The sequence below is a fragment of the Halyomorpha halys genome, unplaced genomic scaffold, assembly GCF_000696795.3.
Source record: "Halyomorpha halys isolate HHAL.00 unplaced genomic scaffold, Hhal_1.1 Scaffold435.1, whole genome shotgun sequence".
NCBI lineage: Eukaryota > Metazoa > Arthropoda > Insecta > Hemiptera > Pentatomidae > Halyomorpha > Halyomorpha halys.
The window spans coordinates 194,309-199,340 of NW_027105120.1; the positions used below are offsets into that span (position 1 = coordinate 194,309).

Below are 5,032 nucleotides of genomic sequence, written 5' to 3' on the forward strand. Positions count from 1 at the left end.
AAAAAAAAAAAAAAAGAAAAAAAAGAAGGCGTCGTGAAATATTCAATTAAATATCTGAATTTCTAATTCTCGAATTTTTGCGCCAACAATCGTGTATTCTGACAAAATTTCAAGAATTTAGTCATCAATATTAATATTGAATCTAGAATTAATTCTATGGATATATATTAATTCCATTTGCAACATCCTATTTGTGTGAAGCTGGTTTTTCGTCGGTCGTGATAATAAAAAGTAAATATCCCTCGAAAATTAACGTTGAACAAGAAAAGAGGGTCGCCATTTCCAATTTTATTCCGCGATTTTAGAAGTTATGCATTGAACATCAAGCCCATCCATCCCATTAATAATTTTAATCATCAATGGACATGAATTTAAAATTCCTGTTTTGTTTTTTTCAACTAAGTTGTCTCATTATTGATATTACCGATATACTATACTATATACTTGATATTACAGAAACTGTTAAAATGAGATATTTTATATTATACCAAGGAAAATAGTATCTAAAAGGAAAGTTTTCTAATTGTTCATGAAAATCAAAAATTTAGGAAAAAAAATCCCATGTATTAAGGGCGCCGCAGAAAAAAATCGATTAATTAGTGAGCTACAAACCGAAAAAGATTGAGAACCTCTGGTTTAATGGATTTTGTTCCTTTAACATCTTGTATGCATTATACCGCTGGTAAAGGTCCCCTTGCGTTGAAAGGTGTCAACCGCTTTTCTCCCTGTCATTTCAAGAGATCAGGTACTAAAGCCATATGTATATGATTCCGTAAAACCAATTTAATTGATAGTCTAAATATGTATAATATAAATGTTGATGTAAACTATTACGTTTTAAATAATTTGAAACAAAGAGTATATTTTTTATTTATACTTTTTTCACTTATAAACGATTAGTCTTATAGTTTTATCAAATCAAATCATATCTTAGCAGCACTGGGGATGTAAAAGAAACAAAATTTTTTTTTAAACTTTTTAATTTTTTATAACTGTCTAATTTTCAATAAAATATCGACAAAACAAAAATCAAATTAATAAAAATATTTACGTGCGCTCGTATTCTTAAATCTCTTTAACACCAATTTTCCAAATAGTTCCATTAATCTGAACGCCGTCCTATTAGACTGGATTACCGATATTTCACTCTATATAATAAGCAGAAATATTATCATCGTGTATAATATAGAAACATACAAGGATTGATTTCATCTTATATGAGAGTTTAAAGTGAAAGTTGTCTGATGGGCACAGCAGTTTTTTTTTTACAAGATAGATCAGCAAAATTCTATCTAAATTTTAATTTCGTAACTTATAAGAATGTCCTCAATTGGAAATTCTCTTTGTCGGGGCCGATAAAAAACAAGAAAGCTTCCCTGTAAGTCGTCTGGAATCCCCTCACTTTAAAAAAGCGTCACGTACAATTTCCTTATTCAAACTCTGTTTTCATTGCCTATTCCTCTTCCCATAATATCCGATGTAACATTTAGTATTCTTCATAACACATGGGCTAATAATACTGACGTTTAATATTATATTATTAAAATTGTTTTTTTATACTTAGGGTTGAAGACAATTACCTTCATCATGCACTGAACTGAATTAAAACAAGCTGAAGGTTTAGGCTGTTGAGTTGTTTTGCAATTTTAAATTAGCCCTGTCTCGATGATAGTTTGATCACACTCCCGGTCATACATATATTCCTTTGCTCGTTAATAACAATACTTTTTCAAATCGGATTTCTCAAACCTCAGTAAAAAGCTGACAGTTTAAAAATGAAACTAAACGCAGTAATTTATTCAAGAAAATTCAACACTTCCCGAACATTGTTTATGAAATTTTCCGTTAACATTTTACTGCTTGTTCCTGTTGTAACGATAAAGATGAATCTTTAGATACGCTCTTTATTAGTCAAACAACAATATTTACAATTGAGCATAGGACAAAACATTCATAATTATTATTAACGGAAATGTTCAGTTTTTTTTAGACAACGAAAAACACCTAGTTCATCATTATTAATAATTATTAAGCGATCATATGGTGAGAGAACTATAAATAAAAGAGAAGGGACCTGGCTTGGGCCAATGAAAATACAAGGATCGGTATAAGTGGAGATAAATGAGGAGTAGAGGAACGAAAAAGAGAGTGGTAGGAAGAGAAGATACCAGTTGGAGAGAAAGAGAATGAGGGATTTCAGATCAGCGTTGGAGGGAGACAGGAGTTAAGATCACAGTTTGAGGGAGAGTTCGAGGAAGTCACAGGTTAAGAGAGTCGAGGATGAAGAGAGGCACCACCGGGCAGGGAAGCACATTTCAGCAACAACGAAGATCCGCCGGCAGGCTGCGGAGCGCCACCGCGACCGCCCAAGCTGACAGACGCACAAAGACAAGTAGGAACTTTCAGTTGTATCTTGAATGGCAATTATAGGATTGATAAACTTAGAGTCAATATAAATAACCAAGATTCCAATTGGTAATTTTCCATTCATAATAAAGTAAGTTTAAGGAAATAGATCTACCACGCTCTCTCATAATATTCTTCTTGCTCCTGTATAGTATTGTAAATATAATATAATACAACCAAGACTTTACATTATAATTAAGAATCCCGGCATGCCACCACACACTATTTTTTTTTTTTAAATACTTTTTTATTTATTGAGAGATATTACAGTCTTCCTCACAGTTGTGGGCAATAGGTAATAGTGATGAATAGTCACATTTACTATAGTATTTACATTTACTATAGTCACATTGACTATAGTCACATTTATTACACTCTTATATACAATATTTACACAACCGACCTGAGGATTCCTGAGCCCACTCTATCCCCGCAGTGTGAGAGGTAGAGAGAGCAGAACTCAAAAGATCCCAGCGCATCCTTATCGCCACACCACTGGTGAGCAAGTGGGGGCTGAGCAAGTTCGCAGGTGCAACACCTGAGGTAATGTTATAGTCAAATCTGTGCAGTATCATATCTAGAGACCAGATTTTTGAACAGTAAAAATCGAAAAATGTGAAGTAAAAATTCAAAATGTATTTAAAACACCCAAACCCAACGATAATCAGCTTTATTGTTTAATTTTTAATTTAATATTTTTATACGTGAAGCTTTGCTAACCTTGGCTGAATCAAACTAGATAATCTCTACCTTTATGCAAGCATATATAAAATAAACTACTCCGATAAATAACCTGAACGGTTTTTCATAATTGGAGACCTCTGAGAAAGCTAATTGTGTCAATGATATTATTTATATTCATATTTTAAAGGCTGGAATTCAATTTTTCAACTTAAATAAAGTTTTTTCTAAAAACTGTAAACTACCTCCATTTTAAGTTTGTAGAAAAAAATATGTAAGGCATTGAGTAGAGAGCATTATTCAAAAATATTCTAGGTAAAATTAACTTTTTGATTTGTCCTGATGATTATCTAAACGATGCCTTACATATTTTTGAATAATTCTCTCTACTCAATCCCTTACATATTTTTATACATACGTCGAGGAAGGTTTCATTTTAGGGGTAAATATAACTAATAACACATTCAACTTTAACTTGGTCGTTTCAATAGTAGAGATGGTTCCAAAAAGGTTTTCATATTGGCTAATTATATAAATTCCTCCGTATATTTCTTTCAAAAGGAAAAGTAAAATAAGGGCTGATAAACATTCTGAACAGTGATGGACGAAAGAGGACAAAAATCTCCACTTGTACATCTTGGCAAAACATACGTTGATACACGAGATCATTAATTATTTTAACTCCGTATAAATTTACTGATACCACACTTCCGGTAATAACCTGTGTTCAAAGATAAGAAACATAAACTATTAAATTTTCTTTTTTTAATTTATTTAATGAAATTTACAACTACACAAAATAATACAATAGGTAAATATGTTGTGTGTTTCATATACACTTGAAAATCTTGGGAAGGAACCACCCATTGGTGGTACTTCAAACATTAATTTAAATTTAAACATTTATATTTTGTAGTGAATGGGAAGTTTAGAGCGTTTGTCAAGTAAGTGTTGTAGCAATCGGAATCTACGAGCAGTTTCTGTCGTTTCAGTCTTGTGTGTGGATTCCAAGTAAGTCTCTTGTCAAGATGGAGTCCTAAGTATCGAATCTGTTCAACAGGCATTAGTGGTGTATTTAGAAAGGATACTTTAGGAGAGGAGGGCAGAGGTTTACGACGGAGAGTAAAGGTGATCTGGTGGGATTTGTCAGGATTTATTTTGATTCTCCAGTTTTGACACCATTCTTCAATAGATGTTATGTGTGCCTGTAGTGTTTGTGATGCATTAGTTGGGTCGTTGTTTACAGAAAGTATACATATGTCATCAGCGTATGTTGTTAGGACTGTATTTGGGTGGGTTGGGATGTCAGCTGTATAAACCGTATAAAAATGGGACCTAAGATACTACCTTGAGGAACACCGGCGGACTGAAAAAGAGAGAGATGAGTAGACTACGTTATGATTTACTTTAAAGGTTCTATCAGTGAGGTAGGAGCGGATTATAAGGAAATATATTGGGGGTAGGAATTGACGAAGTTTATAGAGCAGACCTGGATGCCAGACTCGATCAAAAGCTTGTTCAACATCGAGGAAGACCCCCGTGCAGTACATACCGCGCTCCAATGTGGAAGATATGACATCAACCACTCGATGACTCTTTTGTATGGTAGAATGAGATGTTCTAAATCCAAACTGGTGATCAGGAATAACATGATATGAGTCAAGGATTGGATAGAGGCGTTTTAATAAGAGTTTTTCTAAGATTTTGCCCATAATGGGCAGGAGTGAAATAGGACGATAGGAAGATGGATATTCAAGTGGCTCTATTAAATATTAAATTATAAAACGTTACCCCTAATCACCTTCGTTTCATCACGAGCATTGCCTCGTGTCATGAAATAATTTACTCCCGTATAGTCTTCAGTTTTTTATCTTTGCATTCAAAAATGATTTAATATGTACATATTTCTCTATTGTTGAGTTTTTAATTTTTTTTTTTTTTTTTT

At 33.0% G+C, this 5,032-nt stretch overlaps 1 protein-coding gene across 2 annotated transcripts in view; it reads left to right on the forward strand.

The window, feature by feature from the left end:
* Positions 1–5,032, forward strand: part of LOC106682708 (calcium/calmodulin-dependent protein kinase type IV) — a 120,011-nt gene that overhangs the window by 11,595 nt on the left and 103,384 nt on the right. The gene's annotated exons all lie outside the window — the stretch shown is intronic.